Below are 21,321 nucleotides of genomic sequence, written 5' to 3' on the forward strand. Positions count from 1 at the left end.
TGATTTCTTTGAGAAGCTGCACTAGCCCCAAATCTCATGAAAAAATTTAAAAACCTCTTATTTGGTGAAACCACTATATTGGGTTTCTGTTACATGCAGCCAAATAGATAACCAATACATCCAGGGGTTGGGACACCTGGGTGGCTCCGCAGTTGAATGTCTGCCTTCAGCTCAGGGAGTGATCCCAGGTCTGGGGATCAGTTCCACATCAGGCTCCCCACGGAGATCCTGCTTCTCCCTCTACCTATGTCTCTGCCTCTCTCTGTGTGTTTCTCATGAATAAATAAATACAACCTTAAAAAGAAAATACATCCAGGTCTCGTAATGAATAAGGTCCGTAACACTACCGTCTACGGTACACTGTGTGCCAGGCACTGAACAAACTACTCCATACCCATGGTCTCAATTCCTCCTCACCATCTTAGAAGCTGGGGGCTACATCATGCTACAGAAAGGGACTTTAGGGCTCTGAGGAATTAAGAAATGTGCTCATGATGGGCCAGTTAGGAAAGTAGCAGGGTCAAGATTTGGACCCGAATCTCTAATTTTCTGAAGTCTTTGTTGATAGCTACAGTGGTCTAAAAACATGACCTCCACTCTTCCAGTCAAGGGCTGGGGTCTGTGACCTCTCCCCTTGAGTCTAGGCAGGCTTACGGCTGCTTTGACCAGTTGAATTTGGCAGAAGTGACTTTTGAAGTGACCTGTGACTTGTGAAGCTGGGTGATAAAAGGTGATGCAGCTTCTGCCTGGCTCACAGGGACCCCCCCTCCCCGTGAGCTCAGAGTTGCCATGTGATAAGGGCAAATGCTCTGAGACCACCATGCTGTGAGGAAGCCCAGGGCACATGGAAGGGCCACACAAAGGTGCTTCTGATGGGTTGTACTATCCTTCCAGCCCTCCCAGCCCAGGGGAGAGATACGTGAGGAAAGATGCCTGCATATGATGCCAGCCCCAGCTGGTGAGTCTTCCCAGTTGCAGCCTCAGACATCAGGAAGCAGAGACAAGCCTTCCCTGCTGTGCCCGTTATTATGAATCCCGAATTACAGAATCTGTAAGCATAAGAAAATGGTTATTTTAAGACACCAAGTTGTGGGGTAATTTGTCCCACAGCAATCCTAATTGTAACTATAGCTCACTGCAATGTTTCCCAAATATCTTCACACCTGAAAGTACCAAAAGCCTGGAAGTACAGTTGATTTTTTATTATTCACAGTAATTATATTGTGTAAAGTCACTGCAAACACTGAATTAGTAGTTAACCGAATAATAGCTCCTAGTGGGAAAATATAGGGTAAGGATCCTTTGAGCCTCAGGGCATAATATTTTCATCAACTGATCAATACCCACCTTGGTTTTTGTGGTTTCTATTGAAGGACACCTTATTTCATATATACCTGGGACTCACTAACCTCGAATCCTGGACGACGTGTAACTCATGCCTGAACAGAGCTTATCTAGCACATCTCAGCTTTCTCGAGCTTGCAAACACTAGGTAGTACTTCAGCATTGTGCTTGGGGCCCTTTAAGACTGAAATCACCAACAAAAAGCATGTGGATGTGCAAAGTGTGGCACTAAATAGACCCCAAGAAAGGATGCCTGTGTATAGCATGAGCATAGACACAGGAAGGCGGAATGACAGCTTGATCCATCTCAGCTGGGAACGTGTGTCCGGGACTCAAACTTTTCTTCACTCTGCACATGTGTGGGAATGGCTACGAAAGCACTGGCAAGTATTTGTTTCGGGGTTATAAATATATTTCAGTGAGTAGGCAAGTTTGCTAACACGGAGTCTTTGAATGATATGGATTGATAGTATTATTTAATAGGTTCAGGACATGCAGTCCTGATTAATAACTGGAGGAAGTGAGAGGCACTGAGCAGATAAAGGGGCATCCCACGAGCCTTGCTTTTGTCCTTTGTGAAGTGTGGGTGATGACGCCTACCCTGTCCGGTTTGTGGAGGGAGGAAGTGATAGCAGTAACGTTGACTATTATTTACAGAGGGCTACATGCTAAACACTTGACATACCTATTTTCATTAACGCCTCACCACAATCCTTACGAGACAGATCCTATTATTCAGACCACTTTACAGATGAGGAGACTCAAACCTAGCTAGATTTGAGGGACTTTGCCCCACAAGTTTTATGAGACCAGACAAAGCAGCATCCCATTTCTTTTTTCTTTTTTCTTTTTTTTATTCATGAGAGACACAGAGAGAGAGAGGCAGAGACACAGGCAGAGGGAGAAGCAGGCTCCATGCAGGGAGCCTGATGTGGGATTCGATCCCAGGACTCCAGGGTCACACCCTGAGCCACCCAGGCTTCCCTCTGGAGCCCATTTCTTTCTTTCTTTCTTTTTTTTAAAGATTTTATTTATTTATTCATGAGAGATACACAGAGAGAGAGGCAGAGACATAGGTAGAGGGAGAAGTAGGCTCCATGCAGGAAGCCTGATATGGGACTCGATCCCAGGACTCTGGTATCATGCCCTGAGCCCAAAGCAGATGCTCAACCGCTGAGCCACCCAGGTGTCCCTGGAGCCCATTTCTATCTGAGTCCCACACGCACGTCCTTTCCCACACTGCTCCAGACTGTTCCAGAGCATGTTTATAAATGCCTGGCAGAGAGTATATTCACAGTCAGTGGATGCTTTGCTGATGACCCTAAACTGGGATCTGTGGTCTCTGAGGCAGTTCTGTAAAGGGAGAGGGAAGGCTGAGCCCTGGGCAGGGTTGGGAGGCAGAGTAGGAGCTGTGGGGAAGGAAAGAGCCTGTGTGGTGGGAAGGCAGGGCAGGGAGCTAGGAGGATTTTGAGTCAGACCCTGTGGTCCCCTCCCACAGAGGGTTAAAGCAGCCCAGCCTCCTTCCGGCTGAGCGGAAATCAGGTTTGAGAGCTGAGAGGAGCTCCAGAGGGATGTTTTTCTTCTCCATTTGTCTGCTGTGGCTGGCCCATAAAATCTACCGGAACTCCATGCTGAACTGAGGAATTCCTGCTGAAGGAGGGGGGGGGGGGGGACGTGGAGAATGCAGGCGGGGGTGGGGGGGAGTCCTTATCAGGGCAGAGACCACTCCATCTTCAAGCCTCTACCTTTGGGTCAGGGGATCCCCTCTGGAGGCCTCACAGGATTTCTTGGATGAGGGCATGTACAAGGAAGAAGGACACCCCTACCCCCAGGTGAACTTGAGGGGTGAGGAGTGAATACAGACAGGGAGGGCTCAGGCCATGGCAGGTCAGTAGGGTATGATTCAGGTCCTCCCCTTCTACATATGATGGTGTTGGGCAAGTTTCTTCCCATTTCCTCATCTGAGAACCCAGGCAGCCTGAGCGAGATGATCACCGTCTGTAATTTTCTAGTCGGAGGTGACAGTTGGAGGGTTTTTTTCTATCTAGCAGGCACCTTGTGTGCATTTCCTCCCCTGAATGCAGTACAATTGTTTTCACTCCTTTTTACAGTAAACTGAGGGTGAGAGAGGGGAGGTGGCCAGCCCAATGCCACCCACTCACAGGGCAGGGCAGGATTCAAACCTAGGCAGTTGGTGCCAGAACCTATCTCTCAAGGGTTCATCCTTCTGCCTCCCGATATGAATGACCCCAATTCTCCTTGTCCTTGGGTACCCTCTTCCATTTCTCTCAGTTGATGCCTCACTCATTAAGACTCAGCTCAAAAAAAAAAATAAAAAATAAAAAAAAAGAAATTAAAAAAAAAAAAAAAAAAAAAAAAGACTCAGCTCATGCATTACTTTCTCCAGGAAGCCTGCCCTGACTAGCCAAGCCAGACTAGGGCTCCTCTCTGGCTGCCTATATGCCTGGGAGGTAACTGTTTTGGTTACTGGGCTGTGAGCCCTGGGTCACCAGAGCCACTTCTAATTCTTCCTTTGCCTTCTGCATCAGTTGACAAAGGAAACTTTTTATTTGCCTTGAAGATGCTAAGTGCTTGTAGCCACCTTAGAACAAGGTGCCCTTGAGAGGTGGGGGTCCACGTGCCTTCCCCTTGAGTCTGGGTGGGCTTGAGACTGTGTGCATCAATGGAGGATGGTGGAAGGGATTCTGTGTGGCTTCCAAGGCTGAACCATAACAGGTGATGCAGTGATGCAGCTTCACCTTGTTCACTGGAGCACCTGTTCTCAGAGTCCTGAGCTTCTGTGAAAGAAGTCCAAGTGCTCTGAGACCACCATCTCACGAGGAAGTCTAGGCCACCCAGAGAGGTCCTGCTGGTGGTTCCAAGCCAGCAGCCTCCAGATGATTCCAGCCCTCAGTTGTTGATTCACATTCAGCCTTTGAGTCTTCCAACTGAGGCTCAAGACACTGTGGAGCAGAGACCAGTCCTCCCCACCACACTTGTTCTGCATTCACAAGCATCATAAAATGGTTGCTGCATTAGGTCACTGAGTTTTGAGGTAGTTTGTTACATAGCAGTACTAACCGGAGCACGACTACCACCCCGGGCAAGTCACCTTCATGTCTTACTAGGATTATTCCAACGGTCTCCTCACAGGGCTCCTTGATCTTTCCGTTTTCCTCCCTGGTTCCTCTGCAGTCTGTTCTCGACACAGCAGTCAGACACATCCTGTAATGCACAGATCAGACAACATCCCTCTTCTGCACAAAACACTCCCTTGGCTCCCAGTTCACTCGGAGTAAAAGCTAGATCCTTAGGATGACCCATGTGTGACCTGCTCTCTCATCTATCCTATTACTCCTCTGTACCATCTCCCACCTTCTCCTCCCCAGCCACACTGGTCTCCGAGCCACTCTTCATACACCAGACACTCTGCCTCAGGACCCTTGCACTGGCTGTGGATCACAGTCTACTGCCTGGAACACTCTCCCTCTAGGTATTGCCTGGTTCACTGCCTCATCTTGTTCAAGTCCATGCTCAGATGTCACCTTCTCAGTGAGGCCTTCCCTATTGAACTCCATGAGCCCTCCTCCTCATGCCCAAGCCACTTGCCTGGCTTTATTTTTTATTTCGCTATGGCCCTTATAACTATCTAACACCCTATATACTTTTCTTAGTGTATTTATTATTTATTATCTCTTCCCTGCCACGGAATGTCAACACTATGGGCACGGATCACTGTTTATTCTCAAATGTATCCCCTGTGTTTGAAATAGCACCTGACATTCAGTGATGCTTTGCTGAATGAATGAGCTGCAGGAGCCCAGATGTGGGGCTGTCCAGTGGGGAGGCAGATGGGGGTCAGGAAAGAGCAGGAGTGGAGAGGCTGGTTTGAACCAGTGCACCAGGGCTGGAGGACATTCCATGGAAGTGAGAGCTTACTGGCCCCCCCTGCCAGTGACAGCTTACTGCCCCCCCAGAGAACCCTGAGGATGGGAGAGTAAGAGGGAAAGGCTTTGAAGATGCAAACATGGGGCGTCTCCCGGGGCTTTCCTCCTTGGTCTTGTGTGCCTCCGGCCCTGCCAGTAAACAGGATCTCTGGGCAACTGCCTGAGAATCCTGCTCACTGCCCAGAGGCCTTGACTTGCTCTTTCCTGTGCTATAAATCGGGCTTCTTCCATCTGTGACATCCTGGATGCTGCTGGGGGAGGTGAGACAGGGCAGATTTGTTGCAAGGAACTGTGTGCGGCCCTGAGCAGCACACTGCACCTCAGTTTTCTCGTCAGCAAAATGGGAATGATAGGAGGATGTGTTTCAAGGCATGACTGCGAGGTTGAATGAGATAATGAAGAAAGTCCTTGGTAAATAGAGCTGTTCCATGGACCCTTAAGGGGGTAAAGGCACAAAGCACAAACCCTAGCTCTGCCACCAAGGTCAGCCTCATTGTCTGCAAAATAGGATGAATGTGAGTCACTAATGTCATAAGATTGTTGAGAGATTCAAAATGCAAAGGAAATTCTTAGCACGCAGTAAACATGCAATAGTTTGCTTTTATTAACAGTAATTATTCTAATAATGATAGAGGATAAAATGTTATTGAGAAGCCATCTGGGAGCCCAGGAGACTGAGTTCATGCCCCAGACGGAACCATGACCGTGGATTGCACACAGCACCAATTCAGCCCTGTGCCTTTTGTGTACAATTCAGTTTGGTCATACAGACTCTCTCCTATATGCAAGGTCACCTCCTCCCATTGCCTCTAGCAAGCCATACCCATGAGCATACTTCTTCCTTAAAATACCACAGGAGTATATATTTGGCCTTGAAGCCACCCTGGGAGTGAGTGTGTCGGGGGTTCAAATCCAGGCCTCAGAGCTCCCAAGCTGTAGAAATGTACTCATGCTAATTGCTCTGTGACTCAGTTTCCTTTTCTGAGAAAAGGGAATAATAATAGCTCCAGCGTCTTGCAATTGCCATGAAGATTGAGTGAATTAAAATGTGCCCCCTGACACTGTCCCTGGCACTAGCAACCTGCAAGCATATTATATAGAAGAGTGTTACTATCTTTATTCCATCAATATGTAAACTGAGGCTCAGGCAGAAGAAAGAACTTGGTTCAAGTTATCAGTTGTAATGTTTATTGTCCCAGAGCTGGGATTAGTTTCATTTACCCCAGTAGAAGCCCCAACCAGGGAACTCACTGTTTGTGAGATATCTCCTTTTATCCCTTAGTGGTTTTTTTTGGCTCAGTGGGAGTCCATGCCAATAAGGTTAGAAAAATGGATTAGAGGAGAACTTAACATTGAGAAAAATCTCATCCATGAGCTTCTTTTCATAAAACTGAGGAAACAGGGATCCCTGGGTGGCGCAGCGGTTTGGCACCTGCCTTTGGCCCAGGGCGCGATCCTGGAGACCCAGGATCGAGTCCCGCGTCGGGCTCCCGGTGCATGGAGCCTGCTTCTCCCTCTCCCTCTGCCTGTGTCTCTGCCTCTCTCTCTCTCTCTGTGTGACTATCATAAATAAATAAAATTTAAAACAAATAAATTAAAAAAAAAAATAAAAATAAAACAAATAAATTCACAATTACTATTCTCAAATGGGCTTTCAAAATTGCTTGGCAATCCTGTAATTCTCTCGGTAATTCACTCTGCCATTCTCAAAGACAATCATTAAAAAAAAAAAACAAAAAAAAAACTGAGGAAACACTTCGCCCTGTAGGACAAGGTCTTGGGTTCCATGTGAAATGTACTAAGCAAGGTCATAGGAGGTCCTTGAAGGCTCTTATTTTATTTTATTTTATTTTATTATTTTATTTTATTTTTAAAAAGATTTTATTTATTCATGAGAGACACAGAGAGAGGCAGAGACATAGGCAGAGGGAGAAGCAGGCTTCCTGCGGGGAGCCTGATGCAAGACTCAATCCCAGGACCCTGGGATCACTACCTGAGCCAAAGGCAGGTGCTCAACCTTTGAGCCACTCAGGTGTCCCCCTTGAAGGCTCTCACTTAAAGGATAGGAATCTGGCAGTATGTTTGTGTTCATTGATGTTACTGAGATCTGGACATTGCTGGTGGGGTGCAAATTGGCACAGTAATTGAATTCCACAAATATTCAAGATATATTTATAGAGTCTTAGTGAAAGGTACCATGCAGGTGTGGAGGATTTGCAGTGAGATTCACGATCTGGGGAGGAGATGGACAATGAACCAATGTAGAACTCCATCTAACAGATGTTGGGGAAGAAATGTTAAGAAGAAGGCAAAGCAGGGTGAGGAGGAGACCCCAAGTGGGGAGCAGTGGTGGTGTCTGGTTGGAGGCACAGATGGAGTAAGGATGAGCCGGGGAGATATGGAGGAAGAGAATATTTCAGGTGGGGAGGGATGTTAGGTGGAAGACCCTGAGATGGGAGGTTCAAACTTCTGCCAGGAACCCCAGGTGGGACAGAGAAGCGGGAGACAGGATGGGCGAGACAGGTCATGGGGTCAACACAGGGCTTCAGAGTTCTCAAGGACATTTTACTCTGAGTAATGTGGGAGATCATCAGAGGCTTCTGAGCAGAGGAGGGGCAGGATCTGACTTAGGTTTTAAGGGGAACCCCTCTGGCTGCACATGGAGAATGGACACTGAGGTCCAGGGCAAAAGCTGGGATCCCAGGAACAGCGGCTTGTTTGAGGGTGGTGTGCATGGAGGTAGGGAGGGGTGCTCAGATGTTATGGAGAGATGGATGGAGCTCAGAGGTGATTGAAGAGTGGGCAGTATGTGTCAAAATTGCAAGTGCACATGCCCATTCACCTAGCAGGTCTGCCTCTGGGACTTTATCCTACATTTATATTTGCACATGTGTGAGATGACCCAGATACAGGGATACTTATTGCCATGCAAAGAGAACTGAACAGGCTGGATGGAGCCAAGTGTGGGTGGCGATGTGGAGGTAGCACTGCGGAAGTGAGGACAGGAGCTGCCATCTGGAGAGCAAGCTGTCACATTAAATATATATTGGAGTGTAGAAGAGAGGACCACTAAGTCTCTGATAGTCTTCCCAGCAACAGGTGAGGTCTGTGCACCTACTCTCTGAATCTGGACTGCTCTGTGACTGCTTTGACCGATACTATGGCAGAAATGATGCTGTGACAGCTTCCCGGCCCAGATCTTAAAAGACTAGCAGTTTCTGTGCTCACTTCAGCAGCACATATGCTAAAATAGGAATGATCCAGAGAAGATTAGCATGGCCCTTGCACAAGGATGACATGCAAATTTGTGAAGTGTTCCATATTAAAAAAAAAAAAAAAAAAAAGACTAGCAGCTTCTACTTCCTCTTTCTTGGAATGATCACCTGGGGAGAAGCCAGCTGCCATGAAGGAAGTCCAACCACCCTGAGACTGCCATGCGGTGAGGAAGTCATAGCTAGCTATGGAGAGGTGTCCTCTAGAATGAGACACTATGAGAGGGAGACAGAGACAGAGACAGAGAGATCTGGTATATCAAGGCTACAGACATGAGTAAAGAGGTCAGCCATCTTGGAAGGGAACCTCCAACCTCAACTGTCTCAGATGACACCACATAGTTCAGAGATGAGTGGCCCAGCCAAGCCCTTCCTGAATTCCTGACCCTCAAATTCATGAATAAAACAAAGTGTGGTTTTAAGCCTCTAAATTGAGAGTAATTTATTAGAGTGCAAAAGATAACTGGAATATATATCCTCTATCACTCAGTAATCTTATGCCTACCTCTTTGTCCAGATAAGATTCTCATACTGACCCAGACAAGGACATGCCAGTGTAGTGACAATGTGGTGGGTAGAGACCTAGAGACCACCCAGGTGCCTGTTACTTGGCTAGTAGAGATAAAAACATGTGGATGTAAACCAGGCAGTTCTAGTCAGCAACTAGAAGCCACAAGTCAAGCCACAACCCAGATAGATGTTCAACAGGGAATGAGCACTAGAGTGAAATCAGATTAAAATGCATATATAGAAAGTAACAATACCCATACAAGCACACTGTGTTCTTCAAGAAGACTAACACACCAAAGAACACATGGAACCCATTAGAATGGGCCTACAGAAGAGCAGAAAATGGGAGGGGGAAATGGGATAAAAGAGAATAGAGAGAGAAAAATAAAACAAAGAAGGGGCATGCAGGGGTCAACAATGATACTCTGCTTTGAAATGATGACTTTTTTTTTAAACTCAGCCCTCTACATTTGAAGCTTAAAAAGTAATAACAAAGGTAAACAAAATGAATGCCCATTAATATGGGGTTGTTGAATAAATTACAATACATCCACATGATGGCATACTTATTAAGCCATATAAATAAATGTCAAAGTTTTCTATGTATGAATATGTAAGAATCTGCAAAGTATATTTGCAGGGAGGAGGGGGGAGAAATGATGTAGAAGGGTATGTATAATAGGCTCCCATTTAGGGGAGAAAATAAAATGTATGTATTTGCATACATGTATGTATGTATGTATGTATTTGCATATACATTTATTTTTAATTTTTTTAAAGATTTATTTGTTTATTTTAGAGAGAGAATGCATGCAGGCACACATGAGCAGGTGGAGGAGCAGAGGGAGAAGGAGAGGGAGAGAATCTCAAGCAGACTCTACTGAGTGTGAATCCTGTTTCAGGGCTCAATCTCATGGCCCTGAGGTCATGACCCAAGCTGAAACCAAGAGTCAGACGCTCAACTGACTGAGCCACCCAGGCACCCCTGCACATACATTTATAAACAAGTGGTATCTCTATGGAAGAATATCCCAGAAACTAATCCAAGCAGATGCTTTGGAAAACGCCAGGTGTCAGAGTACAGGAGTAGTTAGGAGAATTTCAGAGGGGCAGACATGCAGTCTGTCAGTGTTCACCTTTGGATTCTAGTTACCATGATGTGATGGAATCCAGGTCCCATGGAGAGGACCATGTAGAGAGGAACTGAGTCCCTCTCCTATATCCTGCCCTCTGCCCCTAGCCAGCAACCAGCACCAACTTGCCAGACATGTAAATGAGCTTGTTAGGCAGCAGATTCTCCAGCCCCAGTCAGGTCTTCAGATGAGTACAACCCCCAGATGACATTTGGATGCAACCTCCTGAGGACCAGAACTCCCCAGCCAAAGCACTTCCAAATTCCTGACCCTCAAACACTGTGAGATACCATAAATGTCACTGCTTTAAAGCACCATTCTGTGGTTGGTAGCGTGTGTTACACAGGTTAAATAACTAATACAGAAGACTCCTGCAACCCTTCCCAATAAAAGTCCCCCTCTCCTCCCCAAAGAGACCACTACCCTGATTATTTATTGTTCCTATGAATGTTCTAACTTATACTACGTATAAATCCTTACACCATATATAGGACTGTGTTTCATTCTGAGAAGTATAGAAATGCCCATGATATAATATATACATTTGTGTTTATAATATGTATCCTATCTTACTTGCTTTTTTTCTTCCACGGTATGCTTTGAAGATCCATCTGTGTTGAGGCAGGCAGCCTGCCTTTTCACTAATATTACATTCCATTATATTAATAGCATAATATTAGATCTTATAATATTGTAATATAACATTCCATTATATTAATATACAATACTATAATTTAGTAGGCAGATCAAAGTGTTTGGCACACATGGTCAAATTGCATCTTCTCATCTGTGATAGCAGCTGGACATCACGCATACCTACTAAATGTTAGCTATGCCAGTGACCTATATTTATACTTGGACTTTTAATTTTGAAATGATTTCAGAGTTACAGAAAGGTTTCAAAAACAGTACAAAGAATTCCTTCATACCTTCACCTAGATTCCTCAAATGTTCACATTTTACTACCTTGCTTTATCATTCTATCTCTGCTTACATTTCTGTCTGTCTAGGAGTAAATTGCAGACATGATGTCTCTTCTAAATTATTCCATATATATTTTCTAAATACAAGAACATTCTTTAATAAAGCCACAGTACAGATACAAAAATCAGGACATTAATGTTGTTGCAATATTATTGTCTACATTATAGACTTAGTGAAATGTTGCCAATTGTTCCACTAATATCCTTTTGCAGCAAACAAAATCTTTTTTTTTTTTTTTTTCCTGATCCAATATCCAATCCAGGGTAAGTTGCATTTAGTTTTTATATCTCTTTAGTTTCCTTTCATCTGGAATAGTTCCTTGGTGGGTTTTTTCTTGGTTGTTGTTTTTTTTTTTTTTTTTTTACTTTTATGAACTTGACATTTTTTTCATGCACATGGACTAGTTGTTTTATAAGCAGTCCCTATAGTTGGGTTTTTCTGTTATTTCCTTATGATTAGATTCAGATCAGGAGCTTTTGGCAGCAATACCACAGCAGTGATGCTGTGTACTCTGCAATGTGTACTCTCAGGGGGCACATGAGGTCAATTCCCCCCTTGCTAGTGATGTTCACCTTGATTACTTGGTTAAGGTGCTATCTACCAGCTTTCTCCACTATAAAGCCACAATTTTTCTCTTTGTAATTAATAAATATCTGTGGGGAGATATATTGAAACTATGCAAATATTCTACTTCTCTTCATTCTTCCTACCCACATACTTCCTAGAAGGATGCTATATTTTGCATTAAGTGTAATTATTTGGCCAAGGAATACATGATTATAGACCAATAATTCAACAGTATAAAAAAGTGTAAGGAAAGTCTCCTTCCTACTCCCTCCCCAGCCACCTGGGTCCTCTCCCTGGGCCATCCCTATTCTTGCTGTTTCCCTGTGTCCTTCCTGATTGTTCTATGCACAAGCAAGCTGATACACACATGTATCCTGTATTCTCTTTTAGAGTCACATGCACACGGAAGGTAGGTAGATATATACATTGCTCTGCATCTGGCTTTATTTCACTTAACGTTTTGGAGGCCATTTTCTTTTGCTCATAAAAAGAGATCTTTTTCTGATTTTAGAAACTTAATCCTCCTGAGATGTGATCCCTTCATGTTCACAAAGAAGAAAACTGAGGCCCAGAGTGAGAAAGGGCCAGGCCCCCAAAGTTAGAAGGCCAAACAGACTTGGAAACCAGTCCAGGACCCCTGCATGAGGGAGCTAACAGGTCTCACCACTGGGGAGCCAGACCTTCCAGGGTCTTGCCCCAACAAGATGCCAGACCCAAGCTCAGTGTCCGTTCCCAGCCTGGCTTCTCCCCACTGCCTCCCCAACCCCCGGGGTCCCCTTCTTAGCTCTTGTTAGGGACTTCCCTCTAGCTCCCTGCTGGGCCAGGCCTTGGGAGCCCCATTGATCCTCTGACAGCCCAAGACAGATCGTTGGGGAGTGTGTATTCAGGTGCAGGCTGAGCACATGGAGGCCAGATGAGAACAGGGTGTGTGGGGGGGTCAGGGGCCCTCTTGGGTGGGGGATACAGGACTGAGGAAAGGGAAGATAGAGGATCCCACAGACACCTGCCTCCACTCCTCCCTCCCCCACCATTCCCGCCCTTCTTGGAAATTCAGCTCCCCACCCCCTCGTGTGGGTTGAGGCTCACCCATGTCCTCTCCTTTCCCTTGCCTAGGAGCCTAGGGCATAGCAGAGAGAAGTTAAGGTATGAAATGCACCCTGCTTGGTTTGATGGCAGCCTAGGCCCTCCTGTGAGAATCAGGCAGATGATATCTCTTCCTAAGCCTCAGTTTCCTTGGGGTGATGAAGAGGAAACAGGCTTCACATGGGTCATTATATGTCTCCATGGCCTGTCACTGGCCTCTCAAAACTCACACGAGGTCCTTCTCTGGTTATGGAAGTCCCTACCCGTTGTCCCTGACTCTCCCCACTCTCCCCACCCCCAGAAGGAACACGGTGCTTGGGATCAGGCTTGTTGACCCAAAGGGGCTTCTGGAATAGAACATCTGGAGGTGCTGCATCACGGACTGGAAGAGCCCAGGCATAGCCACAGGATGGTCTCTGCCCCTGTTCTTTGGGTGATGGGTGCTCACTCCTTAGTGAGGTAGCCCTTGAGCTCTGCTAGTGTTCGTTCTCCTTCCTCTTTTGTAGAAATCTGCCCCCCTGTGGCTTCTTCGGGGCAGTGTGGTCCCCATAATGGGGAGTCTGCCTAGATGCCCTGTGACCCCCAAAAGGCCTTTAGATGGCATGTGCATCTTAAGTGGATACCTGAGCATTGTGTGGTGTGCAAGGGGGTTGGGGGCTATGGGCACATGGGTGCTCAGAGAGAGGGGAGAGAGGGTAAAGGCATAGAGATGGGAACAGAGAGAAACAAGGTTCAGTGAAAGAAACAGGTACTTGGTAAGGGTAACAGGGTCTCAGAGGGAGGCTGGGGGCACAGAGAGGAAGCTAGCAGAGCAGGGGGTGGGGGGTGCACTCAGATGGAGGGTTGCAGACTTAGCGAAGGGAATGGGGACTCGGAGTGGGGGTAAAGGCTCAGACAGAAGGATGGGGGACAGAGGGAGGGATGACTGCACATAGGAAGGAGGAGGAGGCTGTCCCCGGGGAGGGTGGCACAGAACAGAGCCTAGGGGAGCAGTCTGGGCCAGCAGCTCCTTCCCGGCAGGCAGATCCTGAGCTGATGGTCCTTAACTAGCAGCTGGGCGCAGTTCCCTGTGATTCGCAGCCACAGCCAGGGTGTCGGTACCTCTGCGGTGTGCTAGCCTTCCAGAGGGTACCATTCAGGGAGCCAAGGTAGATTGCTGGAAGGGCTTCCCCAGCCTATGCTGGGCTGGTGAAGGTGTCAGTTTGCCTTCTCTGCAAAATTAGGGGATTGTTGGAAGGCAATATCGACTGCAGGCAGGGGGCTGGCATCAATTATCCCAACACTAGGGGTGTGGGTTCTGCGGAGGGGCCAGGGTTTGTACCCCTCACAAATCCCTGGACTTTGCACTGGAGCTCCTTAGATGGAATGGCTAGTTGCCTGTTGCAGAAACAAGGGAATGGGCCAGAGGGACAGTTTGTTGCTCAAGGTCACACCACACAACATAGATACTCTTTGAGTCTGTCTGTGCCAGACACTATCCACAGCACTTTACTGAATCCTCACTACCAACCCCCAAGGTGGCTACTATTATCAGCCTCATTTTACAGAAGAGGAGATGGAAGCACAGAGCAGTCACACAGCCAGGAAGCCCCACTAGCTGGGATTTGAACCCAGTCATCCTGGCTGATCCGAGTATGGGCAAAAGGGCCAGGAAGGTCTCAGACCTGGGCTTCCCCTGGCCATGGGGGCTGACAGTGCCTTTCTCCCCTTCATTCCCCTCTCTGCAGGGATGCCGGGTATGTTTGGTGCCCCCGGCAGGGTTGGGAGGTGAGACTTAAGTATAAATAAATAAACAGGGAGCAGATGGTGGGGAGGGGCCGGTTCAGAGAGGGGCAGGGCTAGGGCCTCCCACTTCTCCCTGGGAAAACATTACTGGGCTGGAGCAAATGGATTCCAGACTCAGAGCCGGGAAACCCCCTCCCCAGGCCTGCTGTCCTCTCTGTTGATCTGGGGCCTGGCACAGCACTTGGGAGAAATGGTAGGCTGGGGTCCTGAGTCCCAGATTCTGTACATCTATCATTTCCCTCTCTTTTTTCTGTGTGGCCTTGAGCAAGTCATTTTACCTGTGTGTCTCCATTTCTGCACCTGTCAAATGAGTGGAAGGAGGTGGTCAAGGTTTGGTTCAAAGGCCACCTCCTCAAGGACGTCCTCTGTGATTGCTCCATGCAGACTTTGTTAGAGGAACAGCCCAGAGTATCAGAAAGGATACCAGTGTTTTTGTCTTTCATCTCATAGCAACCCATTCAACAGATTTGTTCAGCATCTACTTTGTGCTAGGCACTATGCCACCTTCAAGGCTGACATGATGCCTAGAACACGGTTTTGCTCTGTAGCTCCAGCAGCTGTCCCAGAGTAGCTACTCAACATTTGTTATGTGAATAAATGAATGAGTGGATGGACAAAAGAGGAGATGAGGAGTTGTCATGTGTCCTGGATGTGGAACCTGCATCACTGTGGTGAAGGTGGGAATGAACAAAGGACAATATGGGTAAACAGCAACAGGGTCTTAACAATCCCTGGTGAGAAAACCATTCTTTCTTCAGCATCTGCCAGGCCTTCCAAAAGGCCAAGGAGCATCTCCAAGGATGCCAAGGACACTTTTCTAACACCAGATCTTTCTGTAAGACAGAAACAGCAACAGGGTCTTAACAATCCCTGGTGAGAAAGCCATTCTTTCTTCAGCATCTGCCAGGCCTTCCAACAGGCCAAGGAGCATCTCCAAGGATGCCAAGGACACTTTTCTAACACCAGATCTTTCTGTAAGACAGAAAGATCTCTTTCTTTTTGTAACCCAGAGAAAGCTGATTTTGGGCCAGGAGCTTCTGCAGGAAAGGTCCCAGCTAGAATTTGAGAATATTGGTTTGTTTTGTTTTTTAGAATATTGTTATATTGTTTTGTTTCTGATTTATTCATTTTGGTCAGTTACTTTTTATTTGTGCTAAGGGATTCTGATTTTTCACTTTTGTTTGGATATTGCTGAAAGGTGGTGCTTAACTGATCCTAGAGAAACTCTGAAGTGTTTGGCACTTTCTGAGGTAATGATGGTCTGGGACCTGGGTGGCAATGGGGTGGCAAAGGGGCACCAGGGAACTTGTGGTGGTGGTGGTGGAAATGGTCTGTGTCTGGATTGAGGTGGTGGCTACATGGATGTGTGTGTATTTGTCAAAATGCACTGTACTGTATGCATTATTTTTTAAAATATTTTATTTATTCATTCATTCATTCATTCATTCATTCATTCATTCATGAGAGATAGAGAGGCAGAGGCACAGGCAGAGAGAGAAGCAGGCTCCAAGCAGGAAGCCTGATGTGGGACTCGATCCCAGGACTCCAGGATCATGCCCTAAGCTGAAGGCAGGTGCTAAACTGCTGAGCCACCCAGGGATCTCCTGTACTGTATGCTTTAAATGAACGCATTTTGTTGTATGTACATTATACCTCAATAAAGTTGATTTAAGAACACATACAGCCTCCCAAGGCTGACTGAAGATATTATGTACATTAGGTGTATGTACTTCAGATATCGAGTGCAGATGCTCTGTGGATGTGGCCAAAGTCATGCAGATTGTTCATCCACTGTAAAGCTGGGGAAACATGGAGTCAATGAATAAATGGATAGATAGGAGACTGACTGACTGAATGAATGAATGAGCAAGTGAATGAATATCTACCATCTCTATGGTAATGAGTCCATTCTACACAGTCCCCATATATCAGCTGGTCATGATCAGGGGTTGTCATATTTCAACTTGCATAGCTCCTCTGATGGGATGCTCACTACCTTATAACATTGTCCTTTCCATTGCCTGAACACTAGGACTGTGTGAAAGACCTTTCCTCATATCAAGTTAATTTTCCTGGTGGTCCCCTGCCCTTTGCACTCCTCAGACACATCTACTCCCCTATCTGGGGACTGTGCAAATGCCACCAGTCTGCTCTACTCTGGGTTCTTTGACTCAGACGCCTAGCTGCTCTGCTCACCAGATTCCGCTTGCACAGGGCTTATAAATGATTTTTTTAAAAGATTTTTTTATTTATGTATTCATAGAGAGAGACAGAGACAGAGACACAGGCAGAGAGAGAAGCATGCTCCACGCAGGGGGCCCAATGCGGGACTCGATCACGGGTCTCCAGGATCACACCCCGGGCTGCAGGCAGTGCTAAACCGCCGCACCACCAGGGCTGCCCATTGCACAGGGCTTATATCATGGTGGGGCAGTGGGGGAAAAAAAACAAGTACACAGGCAAACAAAACAATTACAAACTGCAAAGGAAAAACCAGGGTGAGAATATTGAGGATACTCTGGGAGGATGAGGAAACAGGAAAAGCCTCTTTAAGAAGTGGACATTTGTGCTGAGTCCTGAAGGATGTGAAGGAGCCAGAAAAACCAGAGGAAGGGCATGTCTGGCTGCAACTAGAGCAAGTGCAAAGGCCCTGAGGTCAGAAAGCAATTGGGAACAAAGGCAGTCAGCCTGGCTGGAGTGGGACGAATGGGCAGGTAATTCAGGGCATTGATGGTGAGGAGTCTAGAATTGTTTTTTTTTTTTAAGATTTTATTTATTTATTCTTGAGAGACAGAGAGAAAGAGAGGCAGAGACACAGGCAGAGGGAGAAGCAGGCTCTGTGCAGGGAGCCCGATGTGGGACTCGATCCCAGGTCTCCAGGATTAGGCCCTGGGCTGAAGGTGGCGCTAAACTGCTGAGCCACCTGGACTGCCCTAGAATTGTTTTTAAATTCAATCCTCAAACACTTTTTAGCAAGGGGTGATATGATATATTTACATTTTAGAAGACACTTTTACTGAATTAAAATTAACTGAGGGCTTTTCTGGCTCCAGTAGTTCAGCACTTCCAAAGTGACCATGAAATGCCTTCAAGAGACAGACTCTGGCTGTCAAGTCAAAGAACGGCCTCCACGATGGGAGGAGGGTCTGAATCCTGGCTCTGCCTCATCTGTGCTGTGTGACTGTCGGCAAAGGAACTCATCTCTCTGAGCCTCTATTTGCAAAGTGGAGTAATAAGTGTACCTACCTCATGGGATTATTGTGTTAACTGGCTTCATATTGGGGAAGCATTTAAAGAATATCATAAGTGCTTTCTGTTCGTTAAATAAAATGTAGAAAGGGTGAGGATGCAAAAAGCAAGATGATGAATCCTTTCTTATTCTCTTCCACTTCTGACTCCTGCAAGAGGAGAGCCCTGGGTCGGTGGGGGTGGGTCTTTCAGGCACTTCTACGGAGAGCAGCCTCAGCCAGATCTGGAGAAGTCAGCAAGGGTGTTGTGTTTACACTGTTTATTTTGACAGCCACATTTATTTATGTCACGTGCTACTGATTTTCCATTTAGTCTGGCTATCTCAAGTTTCCTTTAAAAAAATTTTTTTTTAGGTTAAACAAAAGCAAATAGATTTAATGATTCAAAAACAATGGTCCCCGAAGGTGGTATGAAGCCCGCCTGTCCCAAGTGGCCCATATTGTGAAGGAGGCTCTTGATGGATTTTGAGAGATGTTTTTCTAACCTCACCTCTTCACTGTGCTCTGAGGGAACCTGAGGACTTACTGTGTGTTCTGTGCTTGGCCAAGTCTACCAGGGCACCAGTGGAAGAGTGGAATTCACCCTGAGGACTCTGTCCACATTCTGGTCTATAGTGAAGCTTCTGGAAAGGGCTGGTGGACCCCCAGTTTGGGGGCTACCCAGGTCCTTTCTCTTTTATTCCTCAGATCAAGTTCTATCCACTGGAAAATTCTGGGACTCCATCTTTCTATTACATCTGGATTCTGATCACTTCTCTTCACCCTGGTCCAGTCCATCAACCACCACCTGGGCCCTGGTGACAGCAGCAGACTCCCCCTCCAACCCTCCTCCCTCCCCATGTGCTCCGCTTAGCAGCCAGAGCCAGCCCAGGTGTCCCCTCTGCCTAGAGCTTCACATGGCTCCCAGATCACTTGGAGGGAAAAACCAAAATCTTCACCACCTATGAGGCCCCTTCCCAAGCTGATGGCGCCCATCTCTCCCACCTCCTCACCTGCCCAGCCCGTCTTTGTCCTATCCAGGCTGCCCCCCACCACAGTGACCTTCTTGCTCTTTCTTGGAACCTCCAAGCAGGTTCCCACCTCACAGCTTTTGCATGTGTTGTTTCTTCTGCTTGGAACACGCTTCCCTCTGACATCTGCAGGGCTTCTTTCCTCTCTGTTCAGGTCACTGCCCCCATCACAGAGAGGCCAACCATCTTAACAAAATCATTATCTTCCATCTCATTCTTTCTCCTTCCCCTGCTCTTCTCTCATAGCACCTATCACTACTAGATACTGCATTTTACACTTTTTACATGTTTCGTGTGTGTTTCTTGCCCATCTCCCTGAAACGACCTCCATAGGACAGGGATTTCCATCTGTTTTGTTTTTTTGATGACCCCAGTGCTTGGAGCAGTGCCTGGTACATCATAGGTGTGACACCAATTTGAGAATGAAAGTCCAGGGAGGTGTGTGAAGGGGGGTGGAGGGCAGTGAGCCCCACCCTGCCTAGCTCTGTCTGTGGCGCCTTGGTCCCCTGTCTGGGCACGGTTTCCTTCTCTTCCTACCATCACCTCCTCACCCCTTAAGGGCAGGACTGGACAGTGAAACTTGCCTCTCAGGGGAAAGGCTTCCAGCTGCAGGTAGACCCTCCTCCTACTGCTCCTTCCCCTGCAAGCCTGTGGGGATTCATGGCCACAGCAGATGCACTTGCCATGGAAAATACTCAAAAGACAGAGAGTCTAGGGGCAGAGCATGCTGGATGTCCCTGGTCTCTCTTCTCCCAGCCCCTGTGTCATCATCTGGAAGGATGTAAGTGATGAGCATGGACAACCCCTGAGGGTCTATTGTACAGACAAGAAGACTGAGGTTCAGGGCAGTGACCTGAACAGAGAGGACAGTTCCAGGACAGCTGGGACACGGTTCCCTCCTCTGTAAAAGGAGGATAATACCTCCTTCCTCCTAAGGTGATTGGAGGTTTAAATGAATTCAATAAAGCCTTTAAGCACTTAGTGGTGTCTGGCACACAGTAGGTGCTCAAGAAACGCTGCCGGCCACTGCTGTGGTCCTGAGAGGTGAACCTATCCACAGCCAGTAGGTGGCAAAGTCAAGGTTCAAGCCCGGGTCTGCGTGAATCTAAAGCCACCCCCCTCACAACCCTAAAACAATGACAATCACTGTAATTGCAACAAGGACACCAGCAGCACCACCGTTAACAGCATTTTCCACCCCATATGGTCGCTCCAGGGGTTAGAGCAGAGGGTTATCAGGTGGCCGCACCTGCCCCGCAGCCACAGCCAGGGCTACCGGGCCGAGCGCGGCTGCCCCCCTCCTCCGCGGGCACAGGTCGGCGGCCGCGCGACCTCCCGCTGGGGGCGCCCCCAATCCCGCCGCCTGGACGGGGGACAAGCGGGGCCCCCGGGCGGCCCGGGGAGCCCCCCGGGGGAGGCGAGCGCGGCCCTCGGGCTCTGGAAGGAGCCGCGCGGCCTGGAAGACATTACACGGCTGTCGGCCGGGGGCGTCGCCCGGAGTTCCGGAGGGGGTCCCGGCGGCGGACGCGCCGGCCCAGGGACGGCCCCGCCACAAAGCGCGCTTTGTTCTGCGCGCCCCCCGGGAGCTGGAACCAATGGATTGGCGGCAGCTGAGGTCATCCGTCAGGCAGCGCCGGGGGTCAGGCCCGGGGAAGGGGCCGCGCGGGGGGCGGGCGGGCGGCCGGCGGGGGCGGTGTGTGCAGCCGCGGCCTCAGTTTACCCGTCTGTCCGCCTGGCAGGACTAGCGTGTCAAGTGCGGAAGGGATGATTCCGAGGACGGCCCTTCCGTGCCGGGCTCTCCCCACCTTCCCGCTGTGTGGGGGCGCTAGTCGGGATCCGCCGTGGGCAGAGCCAGCGGCGTGGAGGCAAATGTGGCTGCAAAGATGCAGGCGCACGGGAGGCAGGGATGAAGGCCTTGCAGCCTCCTCTGACCCGGGGAAGGCAGGGCCTCTGCCCGGTGCCCCACGTTGACCCTGGATGTCAGACTGGCTCTGCCTTTGGCGGGGTTTGACAGGTGGAACTGCCTAGTCCTGGGTCCGCCAGGGACCCCTGGAGCTCATCCCTCCAGTAGGTGTTTTTCTGGCTGAAGGCAGATCAGGTCTGAACAGGTTTCTCTACCCGCTACAAGACTACATCCCATGTATTCATTCATTCACACTCCCATCTGTGTGTGCCTCAGTGTTCCCATCCATATACAATAAGATAATTAGGCTTCTAAACATTCAATACAGGGTCCCCTGAGGGATGAGGCCACCAAATCCAAGGAGCCCCAGACATCGTCCAAAATATTTGTGTGTGTGTATGTCTGTGTGTTTCTGGAGAAAGGGCTTGTGGCTTTGGATTCTCAACCTTGCCCATGACCCAAAAAAGGTTAAGAAGCGCTGGCTGGAGTGCAGGGAAGGAAAGCAGCCCCTCCAAACTCTGCTGGAGGTAAAGGC

The 21,321-nt window shown here is 48.0% G+C and overlaps 1 non-coding gene across 1 annotated transcript; it reads left to right on the top strand.

The window, feature by feature from the left end:
* Positions 1-8,511: 8,511 nt before the first annotated feature.
* Positions 8,512-8,618, top strand: LOC112909958 (U6 spliceosomal RNA). The gene has a single exon (XR_003233182.1). It is a non-coding gene; the product is annotated as a U6 spliceosomal RNA (small nuclear RNA).
* The last annotated feature ends 12,703 nt before the right edge of the window (positions 8,619-21,321 follow it).

Source organism: Vulpes vulpes, chromosome 14 (assembly GCF_048418805.1).
Source record: "Vulpes vulpes isolate BD-2025 chromosome 14, VulVul3, whole genome shotgun sequence".
NCBI classification, from domain to species: domain Eukaryota; kingdom Metazoa; phylum Chordata; class Mammalia; order Carnivora; family Canidae; genus Vulpes; species Vulpes vulpes.